This window comes from Ixodes scapularis, unplaced genomic scaffold, assembly GCF_016920785.2.
Source record: "Ixodes scapularis isolate PalLabHiFi unplaced genomic scaffold, ASM1692078v2 PGA_scaffold10__122_contigs__length_95168666, whole genome shotgun sequence".
NCBI classification, from domain to species: domain Eukaryota; kingdom Metazoa; phylum Arthropoda; class Arachnida; order Ixodida; family Ixodidae; genus Ixodes; species Ixodes scapularis.
The window spans coordinates 12302710-12318486 of NW_024609836.1; the positions used below are offsets into that span (position 1 = coordinate 12302710).

General features: G+C 48.8%; 1 pseudogene; it reads left to right on the forward strand.

The window, feature by feature from the left end:
* Nucleotides 1-6100: 6100 nt before the first annotated feature.
* On the forward strand, nucleotides 6101-9493 carry LOC120836572 (annotated as a pseudogene).
* Nucleotides 9494-15777: the final 6284 nt, after the last annotated feature.

The following is a 15777-nucleotide window of genomic DNA, read 5'->3' on the forward strand; positions in this document are numbered from 1 at the left end:
ACAAGTCTGTAAAATTGGCGTACGAAAACAGATCGCGCGTGAGAGACAGGGACATATTGTAAAAGCTTGGTCTGCTGGGCAAGTTGGTACTGGGCATTCATACTAAAAATAGCGCAAAAAAGACGGGACAAAAAGAAGAATAAGAACACAGGACAAGCGCTAACTGGCAACTAAAATTTATTTGTGCTTCCAACTTTGCTATCGCCGTGCACGGCGTGCACGGCGAGAGCATTCACAGGCCGGTCTTGCAGTCGCTGCTCGACAACCGTTGGGGAGGACAAGCGTAAAAGACGCTGGTGACGATCATGGAGGACCGCCAGGTATTCCGACATCAGGTGTGTGCGCGCGCCTTAACGATGCACTGCGCGGATGCGGTTTACAACCTCGTTGAGGGCGTCGGTCGTCCTGCGTCGAAGCATCTTCCCCGCTGCTGTTGCAAGGAAACGGCAGTCAGCCTTGATCCCATCCCACCAAGTGTGAGACAGGGGAACGACCGTCAGTGACACCCCTATAGATCGTCGCAGGCTCGAAAGGGCTTGGTCATCTCGCAGAAGGGAGACGTCCATTCTCCATGTGTCGCCTCGCGGTTGCAAAAAGCTGGAGACGTCGAAAACAATGGACACTGGGCAATGGTCCGAAATGTAGCCAGGGGCTGTCGGAAAAGAAAGCACCGTGCAGGTTTCAATGTGAGTAGCTAGGCAAGAATTGAATTGAATTGAATTGGTTTTATTTAGACACTAAGTCAAGGGTAACAGGACAAAAGGCAGATTATCTCTGCCTGACGTGGTCCTATCACCCGTTTACAATGCCCAGCAGGCGAAAACAAAAACAATAAATATTAAAGAAGCACGAAAACATACAGTTGCACACCAAAATCAATCAATACAGCAGATTTTCTACACAGCCCATACAATCGTTAATCCACTTAACACTTTGGAAATAAATGAAACAGATAATACAACTCATATGCAATGAAAATACGATCTAAAAGTATTTGCTCAACGTGACATGACAGAAGGTACCGCTTTATACTAATTTTAAAGCTGTGTTTTGATACACAATCTGAAATTATTTCCCTAACAGCGGGATGTTTATTTAAGAAATCACGAATTAAGTATGCGAATTGGTGATGTCCATAATTTGTTCTAGACCAAGGTATTCTATAGGAGCCATGACGAAGATTGTATCGTGTGTTGCTAGGAAGAAGTGCGTCAAAAACGCGGGTGGGGTCACTTATTATTTCGTTATAGATATGCATTGAAAGTTTAAGAAGGAATAGCTGACTAATGGTAAGAAAACCGTATTTAAAAAAATATCTGTGCTGTGTGGTCAGTTGGCTGAAGTTTTTCTACACAACGTATCGCTTTTTTTTTTTGCAAAAGAAACAACCTATCAATATTTGCTTTAGTTGTTGAACCCCAAACTAATAAACAGAAGGAACATATACGCGATCTAGACGGCTCGACGAGGGGTCTCGCGACCACCGTGGGCATGTACGCCGTTCCATTCAACTCCAGCCAGCCATCTCGCAAATTGTAGAGGGTAAGTGTTCGTACAAGCTCACGGGCATTCGAAGTGGGACGTCCGCGTCCAGGGCCGCGAACATCTCGAACAGAATCTTCTACACAATTGAAGTCCCCGCAAAGCAAAAAGGAACCGTCGTCGGGGACATATTGAAAAAGACTACTAAAAAAACTGTTAGACGCCGAAGAACGCGCATCCGCATAAACACTCACAACCCGAAACTTAGCATGGCCCACAAAAAAGGAGTATACAAGACGCGGCCGTCAGGATCACAAAGAGGAAATGCGCCTCTAAGGAAACAACTACAAAAAAATTAAAACGCCCACGCGGCATGAGCGTGACACAGCAAAAAAAAAAAAAAGCAACAGGGGATAGAAAATCTCGTCTTAAACTCGGTTACATCTCTTGCGAAAAAAAAAAGTGTTTCCTGAAGAAGGAAGAAGAAGCGAAGGGCGCGAGCGTGCACAGCTTCGATCGGCGCTCTGCGAACAATCAGCTTCAAAGGCGAAAAATACCCCAAACCTTCCAGTAAGAACCACAACACCGGGTGCCTAAAGGTATTTGCTACCCGAGGACACCACGTTTATGGAAATCGGACCACCGCCTGGCCTTGTTCAGCCAATTCCTCCTACCGACGGGCCGGCGCCCCACTAACCCTAGCGAGGAATACGGCACCTGCTGCAGGCCAGCGGCGGGGGCGGAGCCCTCCTCAAGGCACCGAGACCCGAGATGGATTACGTCGAAGTGGCAGGTGAGGACATCTCACCGGAAGAGTGTACAGCAGAGGCCGGCTGGCTCGTGAGCCACCGACAACGGGGCACACGAGCCCTCAACAAGCTAGGCCTCACGGCGACGAGCACAGCCAAAAACGACGCAGGTGGCCGGACAGGAAACCGAAAACCACGTCAGAGACACAGGAAACAGCGTCAGCAACCAGCCCTCCCACGCGAGGACATAAAAATCATCCTGCGGCCACGAGAGGGCCTCGATGTTACCAAGGTGAGCTCCGCGAGGCTACGCGACGGCGTATTTTGCGCCATCGATCTCAAAGAGCAGGAAGCCGAGGGAGACCTGCTACGGGTCAACCCGGAGAAGAACATCATCGTGACAAGCACACCAAGCATGGAACGAGCTGAGAAATATAACTCCATTTCAAAAATCTGCATCGCAGGCAAGACCTATGAAGTCACCGCGTACGCGGCGCCGCCAGAGGATACTGCGGGGGTTATACATAATATCCCAGATTATGACACCGTGGAAGACATTACGCGCAGCCTTGTCTACAACAAGAACCCTACCATCCTTCAGGCACAAAGAATGGGAAAAACCAACTCGGCGGTCATCGTCTTTGAGGGCAACAAAGTGCCCTATTATGTATATTACCGTGGAGCGGAGTACCGGTGTTTCTTACATAAAAAAAGCACGGAGTGTGCTCCACCTGCGGAAAAGTGGGACACCGCATGGACGTCTGCCCGACGCCCGAAGACAAAATATGCCGCTCTTGCGGTGCAAAGAATCCACGAGAAGGGCATAAATGTGACCCCAAGCGTGCCCTGTGTTGTGGGGATCACCCCACTGGAGACAAAAACTGTGAGAACCGGTTCCAAACGCCGTACCTACTACGGAAGAGACAGCGAGAAAAAGAACGTCTGAATGGTGCTGGTCAATATGGCGGGCACCAAAACGCAGAGTCGACGTCCGTTCTGGGTGGCAGCGAGGGTGGCGGGAGAACGAAAGAAAGGGGGACGAGAGATCGTTCGGGCTCCTTCCCACGTCTACCCCACCGCGGATCAGGGAGCGACAACGACGCGGGACAGCGGCAGCAGCGCCGGTCAAGATCTAAGTCAAGATGCCGGAGCCCTAACACCCAAGGCCGACATGAGTCAAGATCGACATCCCGAGGCGGCCGACACGAGAGTCCGGGAGGAACCAAGCAGAACAAGGTGAGCTGGGCTAGCACGGTCTCCCACAGCTCGGCTCCGCAGAATGCAAAGAAAACGATTAGCAACCAAACTAGCGCGCAACAGGCAGACAGGCAGCAACAGGGGGAACTCACCAAAATCAAGCAAATGCTAGAGATGGTAGTCGCCGAGAATACAAGGCTAAAGGCTGAAGTGGCAAAACTAAGAGGAAGCGAAAACGCCGACAAAGTAGTCCCCGAAACGCAGGGTCCCTCGAAATCGCAGGCCCCACCGCCAGACCAGGGCAAGGCAAACACACCACGACCCACACAGGTCCTGCTAGCTGAGGACTCGTCCAGTGACGAGACGGAAAACTCAGAGCCCGAGTCTCCTCCCCCGAAGCGTAAGGCGAAAGACCCAACAATAACAAACATCCCAAGGCTCCCAAAGAGAGCAGAAAAACGGGACGCAGAGACACTGCAGCATTTCGGGGAGAAGCTGAGCGAAATGCTCACCACAAAATTCGAAGCCATGCTGGCGAAATTTGCCGAGAGCATAGGCACGCAAATCGCAGCACTTAACGCTAGGGTAGCGGCGATTGAGGCCACCTCACCGCGCTTCACCGGCGGGGGAGGAGGAGCAGGGCCGATGAAATCCACCAAGCCTTACGCCAGACCCGTATCATTGGAAAGCGCTAGAACAAGCCTAGAAAGTACACAGCTTAAGGATTATGGCACCGAATAATCACAAATACATAATTTGGCAGTGGAATTGCCGCGGGTACTGCCGCAAAAGGGGGAACCTACAGCAATTCATAGACAATAAAATAGCAGGGGAGCCCTATTGGAAAAACCAGCATGAAAATCAAACTGGCCAAGCTGGTAACTAAGCTGGTCAATCTGGTCAATGTGGTAATCAAACTGGTTTAACTGGAAATCAAGCTGGTTTAAGCTGGGCAAGGTAGAATTTTAGGTGGTCAGTCTGGCTTAAGTAAAAACCAGCATGGACTAACTAGAATCTGGTTTTAGATTCAATCTGGTGTAGATGGGAGCCAGTCTGGTCCTAACTGGTCAAACTGGTTTTCCATGGAGCCAATGTGGTCAAGCTGGGAGACAAGGTGGTCATGTTGGGAGACGAGCTGGTGAATCTGGCGGAACTAATAAGCGTGGTGGTCAAGCTGGTCACGCTGGGAGCGCGGACGCCAAGGTCGGCTAGAGATAGCCGAACTGGCATTGCTGGGAGCGCGCGCGCCAAGGTCGGCTTAGGATAGAGCGAGGCCACGTCCTGTTCTTTGTCCTCTCGTTTTTGGTAGACGACAGGGCGTGTCAGGCGCACTGCAAGCTACCTTTGTGTGTGAGAAAAGAGAGAGAGAGAGTGGTAGGAACGGAGAATTTTAGGACGCGTTTGGCTATCTTAGGCAGACTTTCGAAGGGACGGCTGTGTGCGCGTTGTTTGGAGACTAGTTGAACGACGATGCAAGCGAAGTGGGTTTTGAGGAGACAGCGAGCAGCACTCCGTTCGGTGCGGGAAGATGTCGGACGCCCCGACTGAGGCGTCACTTCGTGTCTTCGAACGTGTCTGTGCTCGTGAATGACGGAGGTGCCGAGGAGTATCGCCAATGCCATCCAAGCCACGCGGATTTCCTCGCCTCTGCCGACCACGCAAGTTGCCGCTTCGCCCCCATCGCTGGCGGTACCCAGGTTCGCTTCTCATCCGAGTAGTTTTTTCTTTAGCTATTGCCTGGTTTTGGCGTGTGTCTAGTATTTTCGTGTTGAAAGATAAACAATATGGTTTTATTAACATTGTTGGCTTTGCACCGAGAACCACTGTCTGTGCGCCGGTTAGTACTGTGTCAGCGCCGAGGATATGTAGCATCTGAGTTCATGTGAGGCGGCTGCAAGTACGAAAATAATAAATTGGATGCCGAGTTGACTTTTCTGAAGAGCTTGGCTTGTTTATCCTGTGTATTAATTTAAACAGGTTAAACTGGTTGGGAAGTCCACCAGCATGACCAGTATAACTAGCATGACCAGCATGCCAAACTGGCCTTGCTGGGGCAAGAAGCTGGGACCAGATCAACCACTATGACCAGCATGCCAAACTGGGCATGCTGGGGCAATAACCCAGCTTGAAGCTGGGACCAGATTAACCAGCATGCCAAGTTGGGCATGCTGGGGCAATAACCCAGCTTGAAGCTGGGACCAGATCAACCAGCATGACCAGCATGCCAAGCTGGGCATGCTGGGGCAATAACCCAGCTTGAAGCTGGGACCAGCTTAAGCTGGTTTTTTCAATAGGGAGGCGCCAGACGTCATATGCCTGCAAGAAACGGGAGCTTTGGCTAAACTTTCGGGGTACAAACCGTACTACAGTGAGGATGAACCGGCCTCGGACGATAAACGTATAACAGTAGCGACCCTCGTTAGACGTAATCTACCGGTTATACGGCGCGATACCGGCATAACTACCGTGGACCACGTCCTCGTAGAGATCATCTCAAGCCAAAAAAGGGGCATGGGAAGCCTATTTGTATTAAACGTATACAGCAACCCACGCAAGCAACATAGATTCGCGAACCTGTTTCGCAAGACATTAGACATTGCAAAGCGATAAAAACGCTAGTGATAGTAGGTGATTTCAACGCACACCACCCAGCCTGGGGATACAAGCGGGAAATGATCAAAGGACGGAATCTTTGGCTGGATGCCCAGCAGGAGAGGCTGTCTCTAGTCACCGACCCCGCGTACCCCACTAGGTTGGGAAACAGCGTATGTGCGGACACCACACCGGACCTAACATTCACAAAGAACGCTAAAAAGGAAGCCGAGTGGCTAAACACGCAGGAAAATCTAGGAAGTGACCACTATATAGTGGCCACAAAACTAGAAGCGGGCCCCCACATACCAGAAAAGGGCACGCAGCTTAAGATCGTCGAGTGGGACGAGTTCAGGGAACTAAGAGCAGCCGAACGTTATTCATGCGAGGACAAAACAGGGACGCACGAGATTGAGGACATCGAGTCGTGGGTCGAACAGCTTCACACATGCGTACAGAAAGCAACAAAGACCATTCCGGAGGAAGCCGAACTAACACAAGCCGACGCTAAGCTTCTGCACATGTGGGAAGCGAAGCAAGGCTTGCAGAAAAGGTTAAACAAACAAAAACTAAACCGCGCACTTCGTCGACGTCTAGCGATCCTTAATAAAACAATAGAGGACTACGCAAACCAGCTGTCGCGCCAAAACTGGCACAGCACGTGCGACGGTATGGAACTACAGATGGGCCTTGCAAGAACCTGGAATATCCTTAGGTACTTAATCGACCCAGATAAAAGTAAGACCACGCAGAAATAACAATCTAAGTAAGATTTTGCACACCTACCAGGGCACGAACGACGACCTAATCAAGGAAGTCCTCAACAGATACATCGGGACCAATCCAAAAGAACAACTTAGAACATACGCTGGAGCCTCGAATGAGACTCTTGACCATACGTTTACGACGGCGGAGGTGCGAGGAGCCATACTAGGTCTCCGCACCAAATCCGTTCCGGGTCCGGACGGGGTAACAAACACAATGCTGAGGAATCTAGATGACGACTCCATCGAGGCTCTCACCAAGTACATGAACAAGTGCTGGAAGGACGGTAAAATCCCCACACAATGGAAGACCGCTAAGGTTATCATGATACCGAAACCGGGCAAAAAGCTAAATCTGGAGACCTTGCGGCCCATCTCGCTCACCTCATGCGTGGGGAAGCTGATGGAGCACATAGTGTTAAACAGACTAAACAAGTATATGGATGAGAAGGGACTCTTTCCTCATACCATGATGGGTTTTCGGCACAGGCTCTCGACTCAAGACGTGATGCGGAGGCTCCAACATCAAATTATAGATGGGGAGGAATGTTCCCCGCTAGACACCAGGGCCATTGTGGGGCTCGACCTCACAAAGGCGTTTGATAATGTAAAACACGCAGCAATTCTAGAGAACTTAGAACAGTTGGAGGTAGGTCAAAGGACCTAATACTACATCAGGGATTTTTTATCTGACAGGACGGTCACCCTGACAGTAGGGGGGGTTGAGTCTGGCGAGCTGGAGTTGGGGAGCAGAGGCACGCCGCAAGGCTCTGTCCTCTCGCCTTTCCTCTTCAACGTCGCTATGATCGGCCTACCCAGCCTCTTAGAGAAAATACACGGCCTAAATCACAGCCTGTATGCTGACGACGTCACACTCTGGGTGGCTGGCGGCAGCGACGGGCACGTGCAGGACACACTGCAGCAGGCAATAAACGCGGTGGAAGGGTACGTGGAACCGAAAGGCTTAAGCTGCTCCCCACAAAAATCGGAGCTGCTCCTTTATCGGCCAACCCGGAGAGGGCAGAAAAAGGAAGAAACCACCGAAAAACCACGAATTCATCTATACGCTTGCGGGGGGCTGCCCATCCCGGTAGTACACAGCATTAGGGTCTTAGGCTTGAAAATTCAGGAGAACGGCCACAACATCGAGACAATCCGAACACTCCAAAAAAGTGTGTGTCAAACCACCCGCCTCATTTCGCGGATAGCCAATAGGCATCACGGAATGAAGGAGGGCAACTTAATCAGGCTGATCCAGGCATTCGTCCTGAGTCGAGTAACCTACGTCGCTCCCTTCCTTGACCTCAAGGCAGATGAGCGCAATAAAATCAACGCTTTAATAAAAAGGGCTTACAAGCAGGCAATTGGCATACCAATCACGGCCTCCAACGAGCGCTTTGAAGCACTAGGATTGCACAACACGCTAGACGAGCTAGTAGAAGCACAGAGGATAGCGCAGATGGAAAGGCTCACCAGGAGTCCGACTGGCAGACACATCCTCCAGACGCTATATATCAACTACGAAGGAAGACTCGGGGAAAAACACGACATTCCGCCCGATATCAGGGGGCATATACATATCCCACCATTACCAAGAAACATGCACCCCGAACACAATACGGAACGCAGGCAGGCCAGAGCACAAGCACTAGATAAAAGGTTCGCACACCTCGAGGACGTGGTTTACGTGGACGCCGCAGATTACAGTAGTCGCGACGCCATGGCCACATCGGTAGTTGATCGAGAGGGCAAGTTAATTAATTCTGGCACGGTCTTCACGACTTCATCCGAGGTTGGGGAGGAGGCAGCCATTGCACTGGCAATGACCTCGTCCTCCCGGATCAAATTCATAGTAAGCGACTCCAAGCCGACAATTTTAAATTACACGAGGGGACGCATATCGTCCGAGGCACTCAAAATTCTACGGACCGGTTTCCACGGAGATCGAGTTAGGGGAGTTCACATCGTGTGGGCGCCAGCTCACTCTGGCCTCCCGGGGAATGAGAAGGCGCACGACGCGGCTCGAGGCTTAACCGACCGGGCCGACGTCACCAACATCTTTGACGCACACTCGTTCCGCCGGTCGGACAGAGACAGACTGGTTGCCTATCGGCACGTGATTAACCACTACAGGCTGGGAAGGGCTAAATACCCCGCAGCAGACAGGACTCTGTCCAAATGGCAGGCAGTGGCGTGGCGCCTTCTTCAAACTAATACATTTCCAAACCCCGTGGCGTACAGTCACTGCTATCCGGGGCTTTACTCCAGCGCATGTAAGCATTGCGGGGACAGTGCCGACCTGCAACATATGGTCTGGGCCTGCCCCTTTAAAAAACATAGAAACAACAGAAATAGAGCTCAAACTTTAATGCTAAACATTAGAACCTCCGAGCAGTGGGAGACCGTGCTGCTCAGCTCGGACCCGGGTGAACAGGTCCGTCTGGTCCAGATGGCCGAGGCCGCCGCCAAGGAACAAGAACTCCTGGCCGCCGACTGAGGGGGGAGAGGGGGAGGCTCTCTCAACACTCCCCCTTCCTTGACCCCATCTATGGGCAAATTAAATGTTGTTGTCATCATCATTCCTGAAGAAAAAGCAGATCCCAATGTTGCGCCTGGGCAAAATGCGCAACCTCGCGTTGTTTGTTCGAGGAGCGAAAACCCTGAACATTCAGAGTAATCACGTTCAGGCCCATAAAAAGTAATCAATAGAGACAAAGCAGCATGGTTGCGGGATAGCTAAAACGTGAGGCTGTAGTCCAAGTCATAAGCCTCGGAACGCTTTTTTTTTTTTGACGGTGGACACGCGATGGGCCCGTCCTCGCCTTCGTCAGAAGGAGAAAACTTGGACGACTCACGCTGTGTTGACGGCGACAGCTCAGAACGGGTGGAAGGCTCTCGTTGGCCTGGGGTTAGGTCCGTGTCGTCGGAGATGACCAGACGACCGGGGCTATGACTCGAGTTGGCCACGTCTCCTGGTAGTCGAGGGCGTCGGGATAAGGTACCTCTATACTTTACGTCGAAGCGACGGGGAGCGCCGCGGCGGCAACTTGCGCTGGGGCGATGGTGGGCGTCAAGGCGGTGACTTGCGCTGGGACGGTGGGGGGCGTCGCGGCGGCAACTTGCGCTGGGGCGATGGTGGGCGTCGCGGCGGTGGCTTGCGCTGGGACGATGGAGGGCGTCAAGGCCGCGACTTGTTCTGATACGATGGGGAGCGTCGCTGCTGTGACTTGCGTTTTGACGATGGCTTGCACAGGGGTTTCCATAGAAAACACATCGGGTGACTTGACAGCGGTAGAGGTGACAGAGGAAAGCTCATTCGACGAATCACCGGAGGGCGTGTCACTTGGGGCCAGTGGACGATCCCGCGGACGGATGGAGGGCTCCAAATCGTCATTGAGCTCTTCAGAAACAGGGGGGTTCTTGCCTGCGGCACCCTGCGATGGCTGGTGGGGTCGAGAGGCTCCCGCTGGGTGGGCCACAGCGGCGTAGGACCTAGGCTGCGTACAGTCCGCTGTAGCGTGGGCGTGACCGCACCGCAAACAAGGGGCGGTGCAGTCCGCTGTTGGATGCCCGAAAAAAGCGCAACGTTCACAGCGTGCCGTCTTGCAGGCTGGCCCGATGTCCTGTCCGCACCGGCTGCATACACGTCGCAGGCCACGATAATCCACCATTACTCGGTGCCCTTGGACGGTGATAAAGTTTGGTATCGGCCTCGTCATTTCTACCTTTACCACCCTCGTTCCTGTCAGAATGTTGGAACGGTCTTGGTGTGACACGTACGTGGTGGACTTTACTTTTCCGAACGGGGCGATGGCTTGCACGACGGCTTCCTCCGTGACACACGGCGGGAGACGATAAATGGAGACATGAAGGACGTGGACGCCGACTGCTTCGAGTGGCACCGCAATGTCACGGAGCACCAAGTTCCCTTGGGCTACAAGGCGGTTCGCCGCACCGACGCTGGTAACTGACAAATAAACCTTGTTCCACCTTAATGTTGCAGGGACTTCAAACCTCTGGAACCGGCGGTTACTTGGAAAGCGTCCATAATCTCGTCGACGGCGGTGTCGGCAAGGGACGCTGAATGAGAAACACATACCCTTGCCTGGTAGCACCGTGGACGCCATGGATGGAAAACCGAGGACCACGTACAAACGCGGTCCCGGAGACGCAAGAGGGGGTGAACGTAAACTGATCGAGATAGCGAGACAGCGTGGCAGCAGGTTAGGGGCCCCGTGATGCGCGACTGAGGGACGCGGGCCACAGGGAGACGGTTCTGGCGCAGCAACTGTCGACAAGCTCGAACTTCGATCTTAGCTAGTGATGGGACGAATCACCGGAGATTAGGATTCGGACAGATTCGGAAATTTCCGAACTTCCCGCGACGAATATTCGGCAGATTTTGAGATTCGTCGCTGGTTGCAGATGGCAGCAGGAACCTTGTCGTAAACCCTGCGAATGCCGTCAGTTCTGTTTTTTTTTTGTTTTTTTTTTTTTTAGGAACTGTTACCGCGTATCACCAGATTCCGTCTTGTTTATTTTAACGTATGGTATGTACTGTACTGTCATTCTAAACCATGGCACGCGCCCATGTCCAGCTGAGCTGATCGGTGTGGTTCACGTAGGCCTGAGCTATGCACGGTCTCGGTTTCTGTGCGTTTTTGCAGTAATCGGTAAAATGTAGCGAAATGCTATGTATTATACATAATGTGGCGCAGCGCGCAATAAATATATTCAGCCAAGGAAATGATTCGTCTCCTTCTCTAGAGCTGCGTATGTCTGTACGTGTAAGGCGCGAGGGCAAGATGAATGTTGCTCGTCTCAACTTCGACCGCGTACCGACGGCGAAGGGAAACGCCGCACTCTCGTTTCTCGGTTCTCGGCAGCAAGTTTTGTGCGCGTGAACTTTATTTGATGAAAAAGAAACACAACACAGAGGTGTCCAACGCAACTTTGTTGTTCTTTCTGTTTTTGCCTCGCAAGCCACTCGAGGTAACATTACTCTTCCAAATAAAGATGATGATGATGATGATGATGATTAATATTAGCCAGAAAGCCGTGTTCCGTTGGACACACGTTGAAGATAATCCAATCGCACATACTCACTTTTGTGGTGTGTGCCACTGTGACCATAATTATGGGCACGAAATGTGTCTGTACCGAGCAGCACGTACGGCATCGATCTCTTGTGGCGATGAAAACATGAGCTTGTATTTCCACGTGCACCAAGCATGCCTATTTTGGTCGTAATCCGGAACCGAAACTAATTTTTCCGCTATGTCTAGCTAGTGCTCTCGACAAACATCCAAAATAATATAAACACAGCGGAACATTTTATTTATTACTGTGATATTATATCACCATATAATTTTGTGCACTTTGTTGAGTTTTGTGAATTTAATATCACAAAATGTTGAAACACTCATCAACGTGATCTGGCAACCATGGCAACTCTCCGAATCTTTTCGAAGTTTTCCGAATCGCTTCAGATTTGGCTCCGAATCTCGATTCGGATAAAGATTCGCGCCATCAAAAGCGATTTTACACCAACTACTACCATAGAGTAATATAGTCAACGTAAAGAGAGGACACAGAAGCCGATTCGCGGCCCAGATAGTGCGTTTAATGCCCTCCGCTACGTGGCGCTTTCTGTAATTTGGTTAAAATTAGTTCAAGTCAAGTCAAGTCAAAAGTCTTTATTTTCTCTCCGTTTGGAGAGGGGAGGCAGAGAAAAAAGCAACTCAGTGTTGCTTGACGAGCCTCTGCCCCCCTCCCTACAGCAGCAGAAAAAAAAAATATGTACACGTACACAAACTCATACAAATTGACAATCTCTACACCAATAAAACGAAAATAAGTCAGCTAAATCCCCTCCCTACCGCAGCAGAGAGAGAAAAAATATATACACGTACACAAACTCATACAAATTCACAATCTCTACACCACTAAAAAAAAAGAAGAAAAAAAGTGAGGTAAATCGTACAATCGATTTATACTTTAACTATTCCAGAACGTGTTTAAGAAAATCATTAACAAATACAGAAAGCACGTCCTTCCGAGTTCCACTTAAAATATTTATATCCAATTCACTGCAACAATTTAAAAGGCGCAGTAGTGCATATCTCAGCATTTGATCGCCGTAATTGGTCCTGGAGTGCGGTACTGCCCACGCATCTTCAGAACGAGTGTTGTAGAGCGTTTCCCTGAACTGAAGATTTGAGATCGATAAAAGTAAACGGTTGGTACAAAACGACTTTTTATAGGCAAGGGCTAATTTGTAACTATAGTGACTTGTAATTTGCACAATATTAAATTTTTTAAACAATGGTTTCGTATGACTGTCATGGCTAGTATAACATATTATATGAATCACTCTCTTCTGAAGAATATGCATTTGATTTATATTAGTCAAGGTCGCATTTCCCCATACCAGAAAGCAATAGTTATATTGAGCGTAGAAAATAGAGTTGTAAACGAGTATCATGGCCGAACTAGGAATCATATGGCGATATCTGTATATTATACCCACAGCCTTCGATAGCTTTTTACATGTGTATTGCACCAAATCGTTCCAAGTCATGTACTGATTAAAGATTACCCCCAGGACTTTTACACTCTCAACTATATCAATAGTGCCTGTACCAAGCAAAAGTACAGACCTAGGACTACAATTTGTATTCCGAGATCTAAATACCACGGCCTTTGTTTTACTTACATTTATTTGCAGGGAATTCGATAGTGCCCAAGCATTTAATTGATAAAGATAATGGTTCGCATTGCTTATAATTGTATCTATGTTAACGCCGGAAAAAAATATACTCGTATCGTCCGCATAAATAATGCAGTTCACATTACCATTAATATTTACAAGGTCATTAATATACAAGTTGAAGAGGAGTGGCCCCAATATACTGCCCTGTGGTACACCGGCGGTTAGTGGTCTGAAATTTGATCGTTTCTTATTTATTTCAACACACTGATGGCGGTTTTGAAGGTAACTAGTAATCATTTGTAAAGCGACCCCGCGAACACCATAAATGAACAGTTTCTTAAGTAACGTTTTATGATTTATGCGGTCGAAGGCTTTTGTGAAATCAATGAATATGCCGAGTGTTATCAGCTTCGCTTCGATGTTGCCTAAAAGTAGTTCTTTTTGTTTTAAAAGTGCAATCTCAGTCGAGCGACCTTTCATAAATCCATATTGACAGGGCGTAAAGATTGAAAATTTGTCACAAAAATTATTAAGCCTTTGATGTATGATTTTCTCTAATCCCTTGGAAAATATGGGTAAAACCGAAATAGGTCGATAATTTCCTAAGTCATTCTTATCACCGGTTTTATATATTACAGTCACCTTTGCTATCTGCATTTTTTTTGGAAAGGTACCATACTTAAGTGCTAAATTGAATATGTGCGTTAAATAGGGTAAAATCGCCCGCAATACATGTTTAATTGGTTTTATTTGAATGTCGTATATATCGAAGCTTTTACTGTTTTTTTAAGTTTTGAAACGCTGAGAATACTTCCTCTTCGTCGGTTGGTGTAAGAAATAAGCTGTCAGAAACACTAAGCATGTATTTAGAGGCACTCATAGAACACACACTTTGAGCAGGCTTAACAAAATGTTCATTAAATTTCTCAGCTAAAGCTTCCCCCTCTATATCGGTGCCTTCAATTTTGATTTTCGTGATTATCTCCTTGTGCGGCCCATTCTTAAGTATACCGTTCAATTTTTTCCATATAACATCAGATCTGTTTACACCTTGAAATTAATTGTTAAAATAAGAACGCTTTGACTGCCTTAAGGCCCTGGTACACTGATTTAATATTTGATAGAAAGCTTAATTTTATTTCCCACCTTAAAGCGCTCAAGCAAAAATGCCTTCAGTCAACAAACCTTCTGAAAGTTTTATCTCACAAGTCTTGGGGGTCTGATAGAAAATGTATCCTACAGCTATACAATGCCCTTGTACGATCCCGTCTTGACTATGGTGCAGTAGTGTATGGGTCGGCTCGGCCATCTGCCCTTAAGATGTTGGACTCGGTTCATCATCTTGGCTTGCGACTGGCAACAGGAGCTTTCCGGACATCCCCCGTCCTTAGTTTGTATGCAGAATCCAATGAGCTGTCCCTGAACAAACGACGTACATATCTTAGTCTAACATATGCTTACAAGATTCTGGCCGATCCCCAGCATCCGACTTACTCTTCACTCACAAGGTCAAGGTTCTATCGCCTTTTTGAAAAAAAATCAAGCATTGTAACACCGTTGAGCTTCCGCATTGAACATCTTCGCTCCTCGCTGCATCTTTCTCTGGATCAGGTCAGCCTCGTTCGGAAAGTGAACGGTATTCCACCTTGGAAAGCACAGCGAGTTGAATCCGACTGGTCTCTCGCAAAGTTCAACAAGCACGGCATTTCCCATGCTGTAATTAAGCAAGAGTTTGGAGAACTGCAAAATAAGTATGATGGTTATCTTCATGTTTATACAGATGGTGCCAAGACTTCATCTTTCGTCGGTTGCGCCGTATACTCTGAAAGCTTCTCCAAGGTTCAACTACTTGATTGTATCGCCAGCATTTTTACTGCGGAGCTCTATGCAGTATCAATAGCGATTGAATATATTATCAATAGTAAAATACTGAGGGCAGTCCTGTTTGTTGACTCTCAAAGTGTGATTCTTGCAGTTTGCTCTCTTAAAGATACTAAAAATATGCTTGTACAACAAATTCAATATAAACTTAACTCTGCTTTGCATGGGGGTCAAAATATAAAATTTTGTTGGGTGCCCAGTCATACTGGCATTCATGGCAATGAAGAAGCCGACAAACTTGCAGGGTCTGCCGGGAACCTTCCACAATCGCTCTCCTGTCTACCCTATCAAGATATTAAACCCTTGGTGAAGTCCTCAATTCTTCATTCTTGGCAATTGGAATGGGACATGGAGTGCGATAACAAGCTTCATGTTACCAAACCTGCATTGGGAGTCTGGG